This window comes from Bombina bombina, chromosome 5 (genome assembly GCF_027579735.1).
Source record: "Bombina bombina isolate aBomBom1 chromosome 5, aBomBom1.pri, whole genome shotgun sequence".
Taxonomy (NCBI): Eukaryota; Metazoa; Chordata; class Amphibia; order Anura; family Bombinatoridae; genus Bombina; species Bombina bombina.
In genome coordinates this window covers 40,485,800-40,508,585 of record NC_069503.1, presented here as the reverse complement: position 1 = coordinate 40,508,585, position 22,786 = coordinate 40,485,800, and the positions used below count along the sequence as shown (strand labels likewise).

General features: G+C 42.4%; 1 protein-coding gene across 1 annotated transcript in view; it reads right to left on the bottom strand.

The window, feature by feature from the left end:
* LOC128661268 (zinc finger protein 407-like) overlaps positions 1-22,786 on the bottom strand; it is a 207,112-nt gene that overhangs the window by 145,241 nt on the left and 39,085 nt on the right.

Below are 22,786 nucleotides of genomic sequence, written 5' to 3'. Positions count from 1 at the left end.
ACTAATGTGTTTTTTTATTGGTGTTATTATACTGATGCAGATACCACTGACCCTATAACCAGCTCTCCTCTGGCTATACCCATGTGCCAGTGTCACTACTGTGTCGTTATATAGTGCTGGGTGTTATTATACTGATGCAGATACCATTGATCCTATAACCAGCCCTCCTCTGGCTATACCCATGAGCCAGTGTCACTACTGTGTCATTATATAGTGCTGGGTGATATTATACTGATGCAGATACCATTGATCCTATAACCAGCCCTCCTCTGGCTATACCCATGAGCCAGTGTCACTACTGTGTCATTATATAGTGCTGGGTGTTATTATACTGATGCAGATACCACTTATCCTATAACCAGCCCTCCTCTGGCTATACCCATGAGCCAGTGTCACTACTGTGTCGTTATATAGTGCTGGGTGTTATTATACTGATGCAGATACCACTGATCCTATAACCAGCCCTCCTCTGGCTATACCCATGTGCCAGTGTCACTACTGTGTCATTATATAGTGCTGGGTGTTATTATACTGATGCAGATACCACTAACCCTATAACCAGCCCTCCTCTGGCTATACCAATGAACCAGTGTCACTACTGTGTCATTATATAGTGCTGGGTGTTATTATACTGATGCAGATACAATTGATACTATAACCAGCCCTCCTCTGGCTATACCCATGAGACAGTGTCACTAATGTGTTTTTTTATTGGTGTTATGTTATTATACTGATGCAGATTAACTCTGATCCTATAACCAGCCCTCCTCTGGCTATACACATGAGACAGTGTCACTAATGTGTTTTTTTATTGGTGTTATTATACTGATGCAGATTAACTCTGATCCTATAACCAGCCCTCCTCTGGCTATACCCATGAGCCAGTGTCCCTACTGTGTCATTATATAGTGCTGGGTGTTATTATAGTGATGCAGATACCATTGATCCTATAACCAGCCCTCATCTGGCTATACCCATGTGCCAGTGTCACTACTGTGTCATTATATAGTGCTGGGTGTTATTATACTGGTGCAGATAGCACTGAATCTATAACCAGCCCTCCTCTGGCTATACCCATGTGCCAGTGTCACTACTGTGTCATTATATAGTGCTGGGTGTTATTATACTGATGTATATATCACTGACCATATAACCAGCCCTTGTCTAGCTATACGCATGTGCCAGTGTCACTACTGTGTCTTTGTATAGAGCTGGGTGCTATTATACAGATGCAGATACACATCCAGTATTTCACTCAGGCTTTATTTATTCCATAACTTATCACCCAGTATCGCTAGCAGGCTCTTGACAAGCCACTAACTTTATTCACACTACATATTTTTTTTATTCCTATTATTTAATCAGAAAGAAAAGATATACTAAGGTTGTGGTGGACACTGCAAGGGCTAGTCTAGGACACCAGTGTCCGTGTATGGACAACTTGCCTATCCCTGTTCGGCAGAGGTGCCTTTCTCAAGTTCTCACCTCAGAAACACGCACCCTAGAGATGAGGAGAAGGATGGGGGTATAAGACCACTTAGTGGTGTCCTGTAGATATTTCACTTGCTCTCTGTGATGGGGACTTTGGGCAGCACCATACAGTGTTGTCCTGAATGGTGCAAACCCACAGAGTTTTCTAATATAATTATTATTGGTAGTGTGGGGGTAAACACAAGTTATACACCTACGGAATGTGCTTCTTCTACCTCCCCTTAATTCTGTTACCGAGCAGGCAGGCGGTGGAGGGATAAGGTCAGATGGGTGGAAAGTTGCATATGGAGAGGGACTGTGTGCGTGTTTGTGTCTGTACATGTATGTGTCTTTATGGGTGGGTGCATGTGTGTAGTCTGTGAATGTGTGTGTATGCGTTTGGGCGTGTGCATCTGTACATGTATGTGTCTGTATGTATGGGTGGGTGCATGTGTGTAGTCTGTGAATGTGTGTGTGTATGCGTTTGGGCGTGTGCGTCTGTACATGTATGTGTCTTTATGGGTGGGTGCATGTGTGTAGTCTGTGAATGTGTGTGTATGCGTTTGTGTTTGTGCTTCTATACATTTATGTGTCTGGATAAAATGTTAACACAAAACAGTGTAAATAGGGGCACTATCACTTTAAAATTGTGCAATTCTGCACAAGTAGAGACTCAGATGCTTGGTGTGAATAGATGCTGAAAGTGTCTATTAAACACACAAAAAAAGGGTAAATAGGGACACTATCTCTTTAAGATTAAACAATCTGCAATGACTGGGGATACAAATATTTGGTATAAATTGTTACTCAGAATGGAAATAAGTGTTATGTAGATATGTATTGTGTAAATACAAATTTCAATAATGCATATATAAAATATAACCTATATAGATATACTTCAAGGTGCAAAAATGTAAAAAGAAATATATATTGGTAAAATAAAAGTCCAATTGAAATGTGTGTTTTTGGAAACACACAGAGTTTCACAGGCTGATCTCCTCAGGGTAATCGCCATCCACTTCAAAACAGATCTATAGAAAATGGAGAAGGCGCCAACATAGCGTGATTCTGCAAATATTTGCTAGATATACAATTTTGAATCAAATACACTCACATGTATTCAACCACTGTGATGTAGTGCAAACTAGGCAGACCGGATCCTCTGAGTTTTCCGGTGAACTCTCTCCAGGTATATATGACAGGAACAGCTGCAAAGGACTGTGAGAAAGAAGGGGAGTGTGTCCCCGAAACGTCACTTTGTTCAATTAAAGTACACTTTGGAAAAGACCAGTGAGTGCCGCCTTTTACCTATTATATTTAACGGTTGGCACCCTGGCAGTTGCTATTGTGGTGAGAGTGCTCTTTATATATATATATATATATATATATATATATATATATATATATATATATATATATATATATATATATATATATATATATATATATAAAACACATAAAACACATAAAGAAAACCCAGCACTCACCAGCTAGCTCACAGCTAAGATTTAAAATGTAAAGGTTAGTCACCCCATCTGGCCAAATGGAATAAGCTCAGGCACCACGTCAAGGTCCTTTCCAACACCTGAGTCCCTAACACAGCCACACAATGCAGGCTCTCAAAGCCAGACAAACTGGGAACAAGGGAGGGTGCACAGGTATATGTAATCACCTAGCAACATACAAAACACGGAAGGGGGACTGCACTCCAAAACCGGACCAGGTACACATCCCATTACCCAGCAACATGCCAGCCCTGGGTGCTAAATAGCACTCACAAAAAGCTGTGCCGTCACCAGAGTCATAGGCAGTTAACCCCAGACAGGAGTGGGTGCAAGAACCATGGGGGATTACAAAACAAATACAACACATAAAGGAAACCCAGCACTCACCAGCTAGCTCACAGCTAAGATTTAAAATGGAAAGGTTAGTCACCGCATCTGGCCAAATGGAATAAGCTCAGGCACCACGTCAAGGTCCTTTCCAACACCTGAGTCCCTAACACAGCCACACAATGCAGGCTCTCAAAGCCAGACAAACTGGGAACAAGGGAGGGTGCACAGGTATATGTAATCACCCAGCAACATACAAAACACGGAAGGGGGACTGCACTCCAAAACCGGACCAGGTACACATCCCATGACTGTCAAGTTTTTTCCCCTGTTGTTTGCCATGTGCTGCTGGCAGCCATTTTACTCACCTCTCTTCCTGACTATGGTGCATTGTGGGGGATGCTGCTCATTTCCTACACTTCCTTTTATGGCCAGACTGGTGTGCCCTGGGTGCTAAATAGCACTCACAAAAAGCTGTGCCGTCACCAGAGTCATAGGCAGTTAACCCCAGACAGGAGTGGGTGCAAGAACCATGGGGGATTACAAAACAAATACAACACATAAAGGAAACCCAGCACTCACCAGATAGCTCACAGCTAAGATTTAAAATGGAAAGGTTAGTCACCGCATCTGGCCAAATGGAATAAGCTCAGGCACCACGTCAAGGTCCTTTCCAACACCTGAGTCCCTAACACAGCCACACAATGCAGGCTCTCAAAGCCAGACAAACTGGAAACAAGGGAGGGGTGCACAGGTATATGTAATCACCCAGCAACATACAAAACACGGAAGGGGGACTGCACTCCAAAACCGGACCAGGTACACATCCCATGACTGTCAAGTTTTTTCCCCTGTTGTTTGCCATGTGCTGCTGGCAGCCATTTTACTCACCTCTCTTCCTGACTATGGTGCATTGTGGGGGATGCTGCTCATTTCCTACACTTCTTTTTATGGCCAGACTGGTGTGCATCATCCATGTGAGAAAGGATGCAGTCTCAGAACTGGGGTTAAATAATTTTATTATAGGGTTTGCGATGTGGGGGGGCCTCGGTTTAGGGGTTAATAGGTAGTTTATGGGTGTTAGTGTGCTTTGTAGCACTGTAGTTAAGAGCTTTATGTTCCGGCGTTAGCCCATAAAGCTCTTAACTACTGAGTGACTGTTTTTATTCGCTAGATTTGGATGGCCGTGTATTACACTAGTATTGTACAGTATATTAGGTTATATCTCTCTGCAATGGGTTACACCTAATATACAGTACATAATACTAGTCTAATACACAGCATATCCCACCTAACACATACCGAAATTCCGAATTTCGGTACCAAACCGAATCGAACCGAATTCAGCCGAATTTATTGGAATCCGAATAAATCCGAAACAAATTCATTCAAATTTTTCCGAATTCGAATCGATCCAAACAGAAATTCGAAAAAATCCGAATCGATCCGAACCGAAACAAATTTTTCAATCATGCACATATCTAGGATTCATGGCCTTTGCGTAATATCAGGGTGCCAGGAATCAGACTGAGACAAGAAGTGCAAAAATAATCACACCTTTATTCATAGCAAAAAAATAATAAAAAGTCCACAAGTCAAATAACAAGCTAGGAGTCAAAACCAGAGCTGGTAGTCAGACGAGCCAAGTCAGGAGCCAAAGCGAATAGTCAGACGAGCCAGAATCAGGAACAAGGAAAACAGCAGAGTCAGGAACAAGCCAGGAATCAGGAACCAGGAAGGACGTCAGGCAGCTAGGTAAAACACAGGAACTCTCACAAACAGGTCTGAGACAATGCAAAGGCAAAGCATACTGAACAGAGGCCCTTTAAATAAGACTTATCAGAACAGCCAATAGAATGCAAGGTCAATCTGATTGGCTGATTGGATCAGCCAATCGGATTGAACTTCAATCTGATTGGCTGATTGAATCAGCCAATCAGATTTTTTCTACCTTAATTCCGATTGGCTGATAGAATCCTATCAGCCAATCAGAATTTGCAGGACGTCATCTTGGATGACGTCATTTAAACGAACAGTCATTCGTCGTTCAGTCGTCGGCCAGGATGGATGTTCCGCGTCGGAGGTCTTCAGGATGCTGCCGCTCCGCTCCAGATGGATGAAGATAGAAGATGGATCGAAGACCTCTTCTTGCCCTGCTTGGATGAAGACTTCTACCGGATGGAGGACCTCTTCTGCCCCGCATGGATGAAGAATTCGGCTCGGCTGAGTGAAGACGACTCAAGGTAGGGAGATCTTCAGGGGCTTAGTGTTAGGTTTTTTTAAGGGGGGTTTGGGTGGGTTTTAGAGTAGGGGTATGTGGGTGGCGGGTTTTAATGTTGGGGGGGTATTGTATTTTTCTTTACAGGTAAAAGAGCTGATTACTTTGGGGCAATGGCCTGCAAAAAGCCCTTTTAAGGTCTGGTAAAAGAGCTGATTACTTTGTAATTTAGGATAGGGTAGGGACTTTTATTATTTTGGGGGGCGTTTTATTTTATTAGGGGGGTTAGTTTAGGTGTAATTAGTTTAAACTTCTTGTAATTTATTTTTTATTTTCTGTAATTAAGTTTATTTAATTTAAATGTATTTAATTGTAGGTAGTTTAGTTAATGATTTTAATTATAGAGTAGTGTTAGGTGTAATTGTAACTTAGGTTAGGGTTTATTTTACAGTTAATTTTGTCTTTATTTTAGCTAGGTAGTTATTAAATAGTTTGTACCTAGTTAAAATAATAAAATAAAATAAATACAAAGTTGCCTGTAAAATAAATATAAATCCTAAAATAGCTACAATGTAACTATTAGTTATATTGTAGCTATATTAGGGTTTATTTTACAGGTAAGTATTTAGTTTTAAATAGGATTAATTTATTTAATTATAGTGTAGTGTTAGGTGTAATTGTAATTTAGGTTAGGGTTTATTTTACAGGTATATTTGTATTTATTTTATCTAGGTAGTTATTAAATAGTTAATAACTATTTAATAAAAAAAGTACCTAGTTAAAATAAATACAAAGTTGCCTGTAAAATAAATATAAATCCTAAAATAGCTACAATGTAACTATTAGTTATATTGTAGCTATTGTAGGGTTTATTTTATAGGTAAGTATTTAATTTTAAATAGGAATAATTTATTTAATTTTAGGAATATTATTTTGTTTTATTTAAAATATATTTATGTTAGGGGGGTGTTAGGGTTAGACTTAGGTTTAGGGGTTAATAACTTTATTATAGTAGCGGCAACGTTGGGGGCGGGAGATTAGGGGTTAATAATTGTAGGTAGGTGGCGGCGATGTTAGGGAGGGCATATTAGGGGTTAATAAAATTTATTATAGTGTTTGTGAAGCGGGAGTGCGGCGGTTTAGGGGTTAATACATTTATTATAGTGGCGGCGATGTACGGTCGGCAGATTAGGGGATAATACTTGTAGTTAGGTTGAGGTGACGTTGGGGGGGTCAGATTAGGGGTTAATAAAAATTTCTTATCGTTTTTGCAAGGCGGGAGTGCGGCAGTTTAGGGGTTAATACATTTATTATAGTGGCTGCGATGTCCGGTCGGCAGATTAGGGGTTAATAAGTGTAGTTAGGTTGCAGCGAAGTTGGGGGGCAGATTAGGGGTTAATAAATATAATGTAGGTGTCGGCGATGTTGGGGGCAGCAGATTAGGGGTTCATAGGGATAATGTAGGTTCGCGGCGGTGTCCAGAGCGGAAGATTAGGGGGTTAATAGTATAATGCAGGTGTCAGCGATAGCGGGGGCGGCAGATTAGGGGTTAATAAGTGTTAGATTAGGGGTGTTTAGACTTGGGGTTCATGTTAGGGTGTTAGGTGTAGACTTAGAAATAGAAAGTGTTTCCCCATAGGAAACAATGGGGCTGCGTTAAGAGCTGAACGCTGCTTTTTTGCAGCCAAAACTGCCCCATTGTTTCCTATGGGGGAATCCCGAATTTACCGAGCTAATTCGGATTTATTCGGTAGATTCAGCAGCTAATTCGGATGTATTCGGTAGATTCGGCAGTATTTTAATTCGGAAATTCGAATCGATCCAAATCTCCGAATTTACCGAATTTTCCGAATCGATCCGAAACGAATCGTACATGTCTAATGAATCCTGATGGTGCTAATAATCCACCTTAACCTGCCATCATTTCCAGGATGGATGAACAGGATCACCGCTTGGATCAATTTGCACTAGCCCTGCAAACCCTGCTGATTCGCACTGCACATTTGGACTAAAGTGGCTTGCAAGTTATGGCTGCTCCTGTATCCGCTGCTGCACCTATGCCTACCAGGAGCATGCCCGGTTCTGCATCTCTACCTCAGCGATATGGAGGCGATCCTATTCAGTGCAGAGGGTTTTTGAACCAGGTGGGCATTTACTTTGACATGTTACCTCAGGCGTTTCCCTCTGACAGAGCTAAGGTGGGATTTCTCATCTCGTTACTCTCTGACACAGCTCTTGCCTGGGCAAAATCCCTTGTGGGAGACTAATAAACCTGTGATTTCAAATTACCCTGAATTTGTGGCCTCCTTTTGAAGGGTATTTGATGTTCCGGTACAAGATCTGTTGCTCAGTATGCTATTGATTTCCGTACGCTTGCCGCAGAGGTAGGTTGGAACAATGAAGCCCTTGTTGTCGCCTTCTTTCATGGGCTCTCTGATGTGATTAAAGACAAAGTTGCTGCCAGAGATTCACCAGAGGATCTCAAGGCATTGGTGTCTTTTTTGATCCTAATTGACATCAGACTCAGAGAGAGGCCCTCTTTCATGGAGCGCTTGCGGAAGCCTCCTGTTCCGTTGTCTCCTACGTGTTCGTTCCCACCCATGCCTCCCTCTCCTCCCATGCCTCCTGGTCCCGAGTCACCAGGTACTGCTGAGCCAATGCAGTTGGGATACACGCATCTCTCCACGACGGAGAGGGCCTTTAGGAGGAGGGAGGGGCTCTGCCTCTATTGTGGGTTACAGGGTCACCTTTTGAAGTCTTGTCCTACACAGTCGGGAAGCGCTCACACCTAAGGTCCTGTCGGGGGCAGACCATGGGTGGCTTAAGGAGAAACCTTTTGTCACGGTTGTCCTTTCCTGGGTGGACTCCTCCATAGTCACTCAGGCTCTTGTTGATTCCGGTGCTGCAGGCTATTTCATTGACAGTGCTTTTGTATCAAAGCACTCCATTCCTGTTTTGCCTCGGTCCTTTCCGCTTGCTATTGAGGCCATTGATGGCAGGCCCCTTCAGCCCGCACTCGTTACTCACGAAACTGCTCATTTGTCCGTGGCTGTTGGGGCTCTCCATTTTGAAACCCTCCAGTTCCAGGCGATAAACTCTCCACATTTTATGGTTGTTCTGGGTTATCCCTGGCTCCAAAAGCACAATCCCAGTCTCGACTGGCGCAGGTCCGAAATTTTGTTGTGGTCCCCGCAATGTATTTCCACTTGTCTTCGGAAACCAGTTAAAGTCTTGTGCACTTCTTCGGTATCTCAACTGCCAGAGGAGTACAGAGAGTTCCTAGACATGTTTGACAAGGTGCGTGCCGGTATGTTGCCTCCTCACCGGTCTTACGATTGTGCCATCGACCTGCAACCCGGAGCCATTCCTCCTCGGGGCCGGGTGTACCCTCTGTCTGTTGCAGAGAATTGTGCTATGGAGGAGTATGTTGCCGATGCTCTGTCGTGGGGAATCATCCGCAAATCCTGCTCTCCTGCAGGGGCTGGCTTCTTCTTTGTGAAGAAAAAGAATGGCGAGTTAAGACCATGTATCGATTATAGGGGTCTTAATCGTCTTACCATTAAGAATGCTTACCCTATTCCGCTCATTACGGAACTTTTTGACCGCCTCAAGGGAGCTATGGTCTTTACTAAACTTGATTTGAGAGAAGCGTACAATCTCGTTAGGATTAAGGAGGGTCACGAATGGAAAACAGCATTTAACACCAGGAGTGGGCATTATGAGTATCTTGTAATGCCCTTTGGTCTATGTAATGCTCCTGCTGTTTATCAGGAATTTATTAATGATGTCCTATGAGATATGTTGCAACAGTGTGTTGTGGTGTACTTAGACTACATCCTCATACACTCACCCACACTTGAGGCTCATCGTTTTGATGTTACACAGGTTCTTCAGAGACTATGTGAGAATGGCCTGTTTTGTAAACTCGAGAAATGTGAGTTCCATCAGACTCAAGTAACCTTCCTAGGTTATGTTATCTCTGTTGCAGGGGTTCTCCATGACTTCATTGTCGAGCTCCCTGTTTCCAATGGCAATACTGTTATCCTTATGGTGGTTGACTGTTTTCTAAAATGTCTACCGCTCAGGAGCTTGCTTCGATTTTTGCCCGGGAGGTCTTCCATTTACATGGGTTATCCAAAAAGATAGTGTCGGACTGGGGTAGCCAGTTTGTCTCCGGATTTTGTCCTTGGCATAACACCCTCAAACCAATGGGGCTGCGGAACGGTCTAATCAAGCTCTGGAACAGTTCCTCCATTGCTATGTCTCAGATCACCACAATAATTGGTCTGAACTGTTACCTTGGGCAGAGTTTGCTCATAATAGTGCTATTAATGCTTCCTCCAAGTTATCCCCGTTCATGGCGAATTATGGGTTTCAACCATCCTTGTTGCCCGATTCATTCATGTCTCAGGGTATTCCGGCTTTGGAGGAGCATCTCCGGCAACTCCGTTCCACGTGGGTGCAGATTCAGGATTGCCTTCATCATTCTATGCAGCGCCAAAAGTTCCAGGCTGATCGGAAGCGTCTGCCGCACCTTCCTACCAGGTTGGTGAGAGAGTTTTGCTGTCCTCCCGCAACTTGAACCTTTGTGTGCCTTCCAATAAATTGGCTCCCCGTTATGTTGGTCCTTTTCAAATACTCCATCGGGTTAATCCTGTGGCCTAGGCTCTTGACCTTCCTCCTGCTAAGCGCATCTCCAATGTTTTTCATGTCTCCCTCTTGAAACCATTGGTTTGTAATCGGTTTACCACTGTGTTGCCTCGTCCCCGTCTTATCTTTGTTGACAACCATGAGGAGTATGAGGTCAGCAGCATTATTGACTCTCGTATGTCCAGGGTCCGTGTACAGTATTTGGTTCACTGGAGGGGCTACGGTCCGGAGGAGCGTTCTTGGGTTCCCTCCCCTGATGTTCACGCTTCCCCCCTCCTCCGTGCCTTCCATGCCCGTTTCCCCAATAAGCCTTTTGTCCTCCCGTGGGGGAGGGGTCATTGAGGAGAGGGTACTGTCAGGGTTTTTTCCCTGTTGTTTGCCATGGGTTGCTGGCAGCTATTTTACTCACCTCTCTTCCTGACTATGGTGCATTGTGGGGGATGCTGCTCAATTGCTACACTTCCTTTTATGGCCAGACTGGTGTACATCATCCATGTGAGTGCTATTTAGCACCCAGGGCTGGCATGTTGCTGGGTCATGGGATGTGTACCTGGTCCAGTTTTGGAGTCCATATTTTGTATGTTGCTGGGTGATTATATATACCTGTGCACCCCTCCCTTGTTCCCAGTTTGTCTGGCTTTGAGAGTCTGCATTGTGTGGCTCTGTTAGGGACTCAGGTGTTGGAAAGGACCTTGACGTGGTGCCTGAGCTTATTCCATTTGGCCAGATGCGGTGACTAACCTTTCCATTTTAAATCTTAGCTGTGAGCTAGCTGGTGAGTGCTGGGTTTCCTTTATGTGTTGTATTTGTTTTGTAATCCCCCATGGTTCTTGCACCCACTACTGTCTGGGGTTAACTGCCTATGACTCTGGTGATGGCACAGCTTTTTGTGAGTGCTATTTAGCACCCAGGGCTGGCATGTTGCTGGGTCATGGGATGTGTACCTGGTCCGGTTTTGGAGTGCAGTCCCCCTTCCATGTTTTGTATGTTGCTGGGTGATTACATATACCTGTGCACCCCTCCCTTGTTCCCAGTTTGTCTGGCTTTGAGAGCCTGCATTGTGTGGCTGTGTTAGGGACTCAGGTGTTGGAAAGGACCTTGATGTGGTGCCTGAGCTTATTCCATTTGGCCAGATGCTGTGACTAACCTTTCCATTTTAAATCTTAGTTGTGAGCTAGCTGGTGAGTGCTGGGTTTCCTTTATGTGTTGTATTTGTTTTTTTCTTGCACCCACTCCTGTCTGGGGTTAACTGCCTATGACTCTGGTGACGGCACAGCTTTTTGTGAGTGTTATTTAGAACCCAGGGCTGGCATGTTGTTGGGTCATGGGATGTGTACCTGGTCTGGTTTTGGAGTGCAGTCCCCCTTCCGTGTTTTTTTTATATATTGATAAACTCTCCGCATTTTCCGGTTGGTCTGGGTTATCCCTGGCTCCAAAAGCACAATCCCAGTCTCGAATGGCGCAGGTCCGAAATTTTGTTGTGGTCCCCGCAATGTATTTCCACTTGTCTTCGGAAACCAGATAAAATCTTGTGCACTTCTTCGGTATCTCAATTGCCAGAGGAGTACCGAGAGTTACTAGATGTTTTTGACAAGGTGCGTGCCGGTACGTTGCCTCCTCACCGGTCTTACGATTGTGCCATAGACCTGCAACCCGGAGCTATTCCTCCTCGGGGCCGGGTTTATCCTCTGTCTGTTGCAGAGAATTGTGCTATGGAGGAGTATGTTGCCGATGCTCTGTCGCGGGGGATCATCCACAAATCCTGCTCTCCTGCAGGGGCTGGCTTCTTCTTTGTGAAGAAAAAGGGTGGCGAGTTAAGACCATGCATCGATTATAGGGGTCTTAAAGGGACACTCAAGTCAAAATTAAACTACAAGATTCAGATAGAGCATGCAATTTTAAACAACTTTCCAATTTACTTTAATTAACAAAATGTGCACAGTCTTTTTATACTTACACTTTTTGAGTCACCGACTCCTATTGAGCATGTGCAAGAATTCACTGCATATATACGTATATGCATTTGTGATTGGCTGATGGCTGTCACATGATACAGGGGGAGTGGAAATAGACATAATTTTGCAATTTATTTAACAAAAATCTACTACTCATTTGAAGTTCAGACTAAGTGCTATTGCATTGTTTTCATATCATGCATTTGTTGATTATGCAAATCTACTGTATTGACTGGTCCTTTAATCATCTTACCATTAAGAATGCTTACCCTATTCCGCTCATTACGGAACTCTTTGACCGCCTCAAGGGAACTACGGTCTTTACTAAACTTGATTTCAGAGGAGCGTACAATCTCAATAGGATTAAGGAGGGCCACAAATGGAAAACAGCATTTAACACTAGGAGCGGGCATTATGAGTATCTTGTAATGCCCTTTGGCCTATGTAATGCTCCTGCTGTTTTTTTAGGAATTTATAAATGATGTCCTACGAGATATGTTGCAACAGTGTGTTGTGGTGTACATACACTCACCCACACTTGAGGCTCATCATTCTGATGTTACAGGGGTTCTTCAGAGACTACCTGAGAACGTCCTGTTTTGTAAACTCGAGAAATGTGAGTTCCATCAGACTGAAGTAACCTTCTTAGGTTATGTTATCTCTGTTGCAGGGTTCTCCATGGATCCTGACAAGTTATCTGCAGTTCTGCAGTGGCCTCGCCCAGTTGGTCTTCGGTCTATTCAACGTTTTTTGGGGTTCGCCAATTACTATACAGGGAGTGCAGAATTATTAGGCAAGTTGTATTTTTGAGGATTAATTTTATTATTGAACAACAACCATGTTCTCAATTAACCCAAAAAACTAATTAATATCAAAGCTGAATAGTTTTGGAAGTAGTTTTTAGTTTGTTTTTAGTTATAGCTATTTTAGGGGGATATCTGTGTGTGCAGGTGACTATTACTGTGCATAATTATTAGGCAACTTAACAAAAAACAAATATATACCCATTTCAATTATTTATTTTTACCAGTGAAACCAATATAACATCTCAACATTCACAAATATACATTTCTGACATTCAAAAACAAAACAAAAACAAATCAGTGACCAATATAGCCACCTTTCTTTGCAAGGACACTCAAAAGCCTGCCATCCATGGATTCTGTCAGTGTTTTGATCTGTTCACCATCAACATTGCGTGCAACAGCAACCACAGCCTCCCAGACACTGTTCAGAGAGGTGTACTGTTTTCCCTCCTTGTAAATCTCACATTTGATGATGGACCACAGGTTCTCAATGGGGTTCAGATCAGGTGAACAAGGAGGCCATGTCATTAGATTTTCTTCTTTTATACCCTTTATTGCCAGCCACGCTGTGGAGTACTTGGACGCGTGTGATGGAGCATTGTCCTGCATGAAAATCATGTTTTTCTTGAAGGATGCAGACTTCTTCCTGTACCACTGCTTGAAGAAGGTGTCTTCCAGAAACTGGCAGTAGGACTGGGAGTTGAGCTTGACTCCATCCTCAACCCGAAAAGGCCCCACAAGCTCATCTTTGATGATACCAGCCCAAACCAGTACTCCATCTCCACCTTGCTGGCGTCTGAGTCGCACTGGAGCTCTCTGCCCTTTACCAATCCAGCCACGGGCCCATCCATCTGGCCCATCAAGACTCACTCTCATTTCATCAGTCCATAAAACCTTAGAAAAATCAGTCTTGAGATATTTCTTGGCCCAGTCTTGACGTTTCAGCTTGTGTGTCTTGTTCAGTGGTGGTCGTCTTTCAGCCTTTCTTACCTTGGCCATGTCTCTGAGTATTGCACACCTTGTGCTTTTGGGCACTCCAGTGATGTTGCAGCTCTGAAATATGGCCAAACTGGTGGCAAGTGGCATCTTGGCAGCTGCACGCTTGACTTTTCTCAGTTCATGGGCAGTTATTTTGCACCTTGGTTTTTCCACACGCTTCTTGCGATCCTGTTGACTATTTTGAATGAAACGCTTGATTGTTCGATGATCACGCTTCAGAAGCTTTGCAATTTTAAGAGTGCTGTATCCCTCTGCAAGATATCTCACTATTTTTGACTTTTCTGAGCCAGTCAAGTCCTTCTTTTGACCCATTTTGCCAAAGGAAAGGAAGTTACCTAATAATTATGCACACCTGATATAGGGTGTTGATGTCATTAGACCACACCCCTTCTCATTACAGAGATGCACATCACCTAATATGCTTAATTGGTAGTAGGCTTTCGAGCCTATACAGCTTGGAGTAAGACAACATGCATAAAGAGGATGATGTGGTCAAAATACTCATTTGCCTAATAATTCTGCACTGCCTGTAGAAAGTTTATTAAAAACTTTTCTTCCTTGGTCAAACCTATCACAGACATGTAAAAAGAATGATCCACTCCATTGGTTGCCTACTGCCATTAAGGTCTTTGATAGTCTTAAGACTGCCTTTGCTGCCGCTCCAGTTCTGGCTCATCCTAACCCTGTCCTGCCTTTCGTTCTTGAGGTCGATGCATCTGAAACTGGGGTAGGTGCCCTTTTGTCTCAACGTCCTACGCCTGATGGTTCCTTGCATCCGTGCGGTTTCTTCTCTAAGAAATTGTCTCCAGCGGAGTGCAATTATGAAATTGGCGACAGGGAATTACTGGCCATAATTTTGGCACTCAAGGAATGGAGGCATCTTCTCGAGGGTACTAGAGTGCCAGTGATCATTCTTACTGACCACAAGAATTTAACTTATCTATCTGAAACAAAACGTTTGTCGCCCCGACAGGACAGATTGGCGCTATTTTTGTCTCGGTTTAATTATGTGGTCTCCTACCTGCCTGGTAATAAGAATGTTAGGGCTGATGCCCTCTCTCGACAATTTTCGCCTCTGTCCAAGGAGGAGCCTGTACCTACTCCTGTTATACCTACTGACCATATTTTGGCTACCATACGTACTAATTTGACTTCTCCCTTGGGGGAGGAGATTCTGGCTGCACAAACCAATGCACCTCCTGAGAAACCTAGTGGTAAGTGTTTTGTTCCTGAGAATCTTCGAACAAATTTTTTGCACACTTACCTCTATCCTAAAGCCACAGGTCACCCAGGCAAGAACCAAATGATTTGGTCTGTCACTCGACAATTCTGGTTGCCAGGTCTTCGTTCTGATGTTGCTGCGTATGTTGCCTCCTTTTTTAGTTTGTGCATAGAATAAGACTCCTCGAGGTCTTCCTGTGGGTCTTCTTCAACCTATTGCTAATGGTGAGCGTCCTTGGACACATCTTTCCATGGACTTCATTGTCGAGCTCCCTGTTTCCATTGGCAATACCGTTATCCTGACCGTTTTTCTTAAATGTCACATTGCATTCCCTTGAAGTAGTTGCCTACCGCTCAGGAGCATGGTTCAATTTTTGCCCGAGAGGTCTTTTGTTTACATGGGTTACCCAAGGAGATAGTGTCGGATCGGGGTAGCCAGTTTGTCTCTGGATTTTGGCGTTCCTTTTGTGCTCAAATGGAGATTCAGATTTCCTTCTCCTCGGCATATCACCCTCAATCCAATGGGCCTGCGGAACGGTCTAATCAAGCTCTCTAACAGTTCCTCCATTGCTATGTCTCAGATCACCACAATAATTGGTCTGAACTGTTACCTTGGGCAGAGTTTGCTCGTAATAGTGCTATTAATGCTTCCTCCAAGTTATCCCCGTTCATGGCGAATTATGGGTTTCAACCATCCTTGTTGCCTGATTCATTCATGTCTCAGGGTATTCCGACTTTGGAGGAGCATCTCCGGCATCTCTGTTCCACGTGGGTACAGATTCAGGATTGCCTTCATCGTTCTATGCAGCGCAAAAAGTTCCAGACTGATCGTAAGCGTCTGCCCGCGCCTTCCTACCAGGTTGGTGAGAGAGTTTGGCTGTCCTCCTGCAACTTGAACCTTCATGTGCCTTCCAATAAACTGGCTCCCCGTTATGTTGGTCTTTTTCGAATACTCCGACGGGTCAATCCTGTGGCCTATGCTCTTGACCTTCCTACTGCAATGCGCATCTCCAATGTTTTTCATGTCTCCCTCTTGAAACCATTGGTTTGTAATCGGTTTACCACTGTGTTGCCTTGTCCCAGCCCTATCTTTGTTGACAACCATGAGGAGTATGAGATCAGCAGCATTATTGACCCTCGTATGTCCAGGGGCCGCATTCAGTATTTGGTTCACTGGAGGGGCTATGGTCCGGAGGAGCATTCATGGGTTCCCTCCTCTGATGTTCATGCTCCCTCACTCCTCCGTGCCTTTCATGCCCGTATCCCAAATAAGCCTTTTGTCCTCCCGCGGGGGAGGGGTCGTTGAGGGGAGGGTACTGTCAGGGTTTTTTCCCTGATCTGGCAGCCATTTTACTCACCTCTCTTCCTGACTCTGGTCCATACTATGTGAAGCTGCTCATTTCCTGCACTTCCTTTTATGGCCAGACTGGTGTACATCATCCGTGTGAGACAGGATGCAGTCTCAGAATTGTGATGTCATCACTTATTATTTGAAGGGCCTCTGTTCAGTATGCTTTTCCCTTGCGTTGTCTCAGACCTGTTTGTGAGAGCTCCTGTGTATTACCTGGCTGTCTGACGTCCCTCCTGGTTTCTGATCCCTGGCTTGTTCCTGACTCTGCTGTTCTCCTTGTTCCTGATTCCGGCTTGTCTGACTATTTGCTTTGGCTCCTGACTCGGCTCATCTGACTACCAGTTCTGGTTTTGATTCCTGGCTTGTTATTTGACTTGTGGACTTTTTATTATTTTTTGCTATTAATAAAGGTGTGATTATTTTTGCACTTCTTGTCTCAGTCTGATTCCTGGCACCCTGACATGAATGTTCTGCTTTCAGACACCTTTAAACTGAAATGTCTTTATTTAAAAATTCAAATACACTAATGTAGCTTTAAAAAAATACACTTTATTTAACACATCTATATAAATATGGCATCCATGCTTAGTATACAATTCCAATATTTTATTTTTTTAACAAGTTTGTGTAGATATACCAAAAAACGCTAATTATTAGTATATGTTAGCATATGTTTTTGTTTAAATGGACAGTCAAGTCAAACAAAACATTAATGATTAAATATAAAATTCTATTTTCACAAACTTTCAATTTAACTTTTATCACCAATTTATCTTTGTTCTCTTGGTGTTCTTAGTTGAAAGCTAAACCTAGGAGGTTCATCTGCTAATTTCTTAGACCTTCAAGAGTGCATCTAATCTAAATGCATTTTGACCACTAGAGGGCATTAGTTAATGTGTTTCATATAGAAAACATTGAGCTCTTGCAGTATAGTTACCCTGGAGTGATCACTGGCTGAATTGCAGGTCTGTGAAAGGAACTGAAATAAGGGGTCATTTTGCAGAGGCATAGAAACAAGGTTAATCACAGAAGTAAAACGTGTATTTCTATAACAGTCTTGTTGTAAAAGACTTGAAAATGCGTAATAAAGTGTTTGCTTTTTAACCAAAAATAATTAATGTTATGACTGTCCCTTTAAGCTGTGTTGTAGTCATCAAAACATTGATATGCCATAATGTCTAATTGTAATGGTCATTTTGTTTGGGATTAGGAAATGTCTGGACATCACATCGCAAAAACCAATCAATGTAATCAACAAGGACAGCATGCGATGCTGTTGTCTCCACACATTTGTAAAACACACTCTGCAAACAATCTGCCTCTATTGACCTGGTCCCATAGAAGCCTATTAAATACAGGGTGTGCTCCACAAGTGTAAGAAGACAACATCATCACATACCTATCCTTTACACATTAAATAGATTTAAAAAAAATATATAAAATATTACTTCCTCTTCCTTCCCCTCTTCCCACGAGACTGAGGCTCAGGGGGGGGGGCAACTGCCCCCTCTGACAAGTTCTCATAGAAGATGTTTGTGTAAGAGGAGGAGGAGTGTGAGTGGTTAAGGGATCACCAGGCTGAGAAGATTGAGGCAGAGGAGAAGATGGAGGAGGCCCAGGAGCAGATAGTCCAGGAACAGATGGGGCAGGAGCAGATGGGGTGTTTTGCATCTCCCGGAGGACTTGCAACATATTATTTAGAATATTATTATTGTCTCTTCTTGAATTGCAGTCAGTACTCCTCTCAGGTACACTCTGAATTCTGCCTGTTCCCTCCGGGAGGCACGCATCTCCTCAAGATAATCATGCAAGATCTGCACCTCGGCTATCTCTTTGGGGATGTCCTCCTGAGGAGGAGCTGCTGCACGAAGGGCTGCTGCTGCAGGGATCTCTTCTGCAGTGGGGGCTTCTTCAGGGGGTGCTTCAGGGGGGGATGGTGCAGGGCTATCTTCCAAGTCTCCCAGAGGTGGCAAGTCATCTGCACCACTCTCATGCCTGGGTGAAGGAGGAACCTGTGGGTGCTGTGCTTCCTCCTCCCCGGCCTCAGACTCTGTATATTTGAAAAATAAAGAAATTGCAAAATTAGTACAGTTGAAAATAAAGATGTTGATGTTCAATTTGAAAGTTTATTAAATGCTGACTTCGTAATTCATTTGTAAGCAAAATCAATCAATACGATTTCCGCATTTGCAAATCCATCTTTCTGATCTATATGGTCAATATGAATGTGTTTTTGCATTTGTCTAAAATCTGTTTAAATGCTCACCTAATCTGTAGACTAGATACTTATGTGATGGCTTTTCTTCACTTGCAACTTTATAAAGTTAATTCTGAATGCATTTACATAATAATGTTGAAAACGCGTAATTGCGTTAGTCATATCCTTAATTTTTTTTTGCGTGTGAATGGGTTATGAGGTGGATGTAAAGAGATTAGTAAATGTAACGGACTTTAATTCCTTTAAGAGGTTTTATATTGTATAATATTTTATTTGAACCACAACTGCAGATAGTAATACATTTTATGTAGCAGAAATCTTGCAAAGTGAAAATATAAAACAAATAGGATTGCAACAGGTTGTTGTAAATAATTCACAACATTGAGCAAAGATTCTACTTAATTATTAGGTAAAGATTTTAGTTTAACTCTAATGTTGCATTATGGTTGTAATGGGAAGCGCAACAGAGCAAACATCAAATCACAACCTTTGTATAATTTGCTATAGTTATAAATATGATAGCAAATATGTGCACAGATGAATAGTATTGTATGCATACAGGAGTTTAAGTTAAAGGAGTATATATTTATGTATAATGTTTAGCATATGACAAGTTAAAGAGTTACTTTTATATTTAAGCAAAAGTAATGACATGAAAGGTTCTACCTGAATCAGTAAATGATGAGAAACACTGCAGATATTTTGAAATGAAGCCCAAACCTTATCCAGAAATTGGTAGTTGAAACCTGTGCAGTGCAAACTGAGAAACAGATTAAAGGGACATTATACACTCATTTTTTCTTTGCATACATGTTTTGTAGATGATCTATTTATATAGCCCATAAAGTTTTTTTTAAAAAATAAATGTATAGTTTTGCTTATTTTTAAATAACATTGCTCTGATTTTCAGACTCCTAACCAAGCCCCAAAGTTTTATGAGAATACCGTCAGCTACCTTCTCCAGCTTTCTCCTGTTTGTGTAAAGGGTCTTTTCATATGCAAAAGGTGGGGGAGTGGGGGAGCGTCTTATTTGCCACTTGCAGTGGGCTTTCCAGCTACCTTTTCAACAGAGTCAAACTGACAGCTTCTAAGTTTTTAAACAGTTTTATACTGGATTTGTATATCAGTATATGTGCATCTTATTATTTATAGTAGTGTCTATTACATGCAGTTATATGAAAATGAGTGTATACTGTCCCTTTAAGTTGGAGTGTGAAGTCACAGCTGAAGGCAGAGCTTAAACAGAACGGCAAGGAAATGCTGTAAGAGAATCCAAAAGGAGATTTAATCTGTGCAATTAAAGTGTAGATCCTGCAAACAAAGTTATTAGAGGAAAATAAGTTGTTTTAGAACAGACTGAGCTTCTCAGATCCTGCATCTCCTGAAGTGAATGAGAATTACCAAGCACTGAGGAAAGGAAGTGCTTCTGATTTATACAGGTGTTGGATTGAGGAGGTTTGTTTTCTTAAAGCTGTAGTACAAAATTAAAGAGGTTTGTTTTCTTAAAGCTGTAGTAAATGAATTAAGAGGTTTGTTTCTTAAAGGTGCAGTACATGGTAAATAAATATATGACAGTAAATGAACTTACCGGCAGATGAGAGGGGCAGGTTCCCAGTATCAACTCCTCCGATACCGACTATGTCCACCTCGGAGATGTTGGAATGCAGCATTTCCTCTCAGCGGGAATACTCAAATTTGATTTCTGGACCACCACCCGTCCCTGCTACGTATTTCTTCTCCCTCGAGATCTTTCTTTTTCAGTTTAGCCCTGCAGTCTCTGTAATGGTGCTGAATCAACTTTACATCCCTGTTATAGACCCCCACTGCATTTACAGCATCCCTGATCTCCAGCCATAACTTCCTCTTATCCGCAGGGGTGGCCCTCCGTGCCTGCATCCTCCTAGCCCTCTCCATATAAGACTCTATAAGGGCCTCCTTCTCATCCATGGTGTATCTCTCCTCCCTCTGCCTGGGCTTCCCCTGCGATGTGAGCCTCTGTTTCCCGGACTGTGAAGCTCCCTGTCTACGCTGTTTAAGCTGAAGACCACTGGGCCCAGCCACTTGTGAATCTTCCACAATGTGGCCGTGTCCACCCACCCCTTCCAGTCCCCCTTCCTCTCCAGTTCCTCTCCCCCTCCCTCTCTCCTGCATAAACAGCTGCCTAACCTCCTCTACAAGCTCATCCCTAAGCTCAGCACTAACCTCCCGCGTAATGAACTGTAATAGCTCCAGAGTAATCTGCCCCCTAAACAAACCCTCCCGACATACTCAACCAAAATGTGAATGTGCACAAATGAAAGGGGGTCAAACTAATGAACCAAAAGTAAAAAGTGCTCAAAGTGTGAATGGGATATAAATAAAAGAGGGTAAGGGGTATTAAACAGACAAACGTATATGTTGAAAAAGACGATAATGCGGATATGTAAACAAGAATTTTTAATTAAAAAAACAAAAAAAACTATGGGATGGGTATGGGATGAAGGGGAATGGGATGAAAGGCAATGGGGTATGGGATGAAAGGGAATGGTGTATGGAGTGTATGTAGTGTTAGTGATAAGTGTGTGTATGTATTGAATGTGTTTGCGTGTAAATGTGTTTATATAAGTAATGTATATGAAAAAGATACAGCACTGTAAGATGAGACCGGCACAGGGCAATGCCTTTCTAGGCTTTGATGCAAATTGGTCAAGCTGACGACCTCCAGCTCCACAATGTAAAACAAACGAACTGTCCACAGCACCAATGAAGTAAAAGGAATTTTCTTTATTTAAATGTTTAAAAGCATACAAGACAGGTATGCGACGTCTCGAAACGTCGCATACCTGTCTTGTATGCTTTTAAACATTTAAATAAAGAAAATTCCTTTTACTTCATTGGTGCTGTGGACAGTTCGTATATGAAAAAGAAACACTCGCACACTCACCCAAATAAACACTCGCTCACTAACTAACTCTCACTCACACTATCTAACTCCCACTAACTCCCTCTAATCTCTCTCTAATCTCTCTCAACCCTCCAACACCTAGACCTGCACCTAACTGGAAAAAGCAATACAGTCAAACAAGCCATGCTTAGAGAATGCTTATATACCCTATGTAAATGTTTAATGATGTACCGGTTTGCAAAGTAAACGAGGTTCAGGTGTGCTTTGTTTGTAATTATTGTGTGTGCAATGTGGAGTAGTTGTTTTAATTTGCGCATGCTCATATTGAGTTTGTAACTGCACATATGTATTTGTGGAATGTGTATAATGCGATGATGTCATAGTGATCATTTTGCATAACATTCTCCAGAAGTAGTATGTGTAAATGTAAATGCTGATTTGTGTTGGTCTCGTATTTGTTAAGTGCTGTAAATGTTTATTTGTACTAATGTTTCGTAACCTTTAATGCAAATGTTTTGTTTGTGCAATTCTTTTTTCCTGTTGTTTTGTTCCGTGTTGCAAGATCTCACCGAATTTAGCGATTCCTTGTTTAGTGTAAATGTTGTGTATAATTTTTGATGAGGATTGTGAATGTTGAATGCGTATGTGGTATGTTGCGTGAGCGATTGTTGTTTGTACATTTGATCATAGTGTTTTTGTTGTGCATTATGTGGTATACGTAATCTGACAGAGCAGTGTGTATTTCTTGCGAGATCGAGTGTTAGTTGAAAAATCCGTGTTCTGTTCATTTAGCATTGATCTCTATGGGAGAATCTCTAACTCGCCCGTGATTACGCTTGGTAAATAAACGCGGTACTCGTGTTACCGCGATGTGTTACAAGGTTGTTTTCAAACTCGTAATACCTACGTTATAAAAAGTGTGCAATGAAAATAATGTAAACGATATTAGCGAGCAGCCATAATGCAAAACTCGTAATCTGGGTGAATATTATTTATAAATAAGACAGAATATTTATAACTAAACAAACACTTACAGATATAGTATACATAGTGATTGTAATACATAACCTCTTTTTCCATGGACTGAAAAGATGAAGTAGGTAAGGAAAGGAAAGTATTCATAGCAACTTGACATTATACCTTACAGTAAGATATAACTCCTGGATCAAAAACAAGCCACTA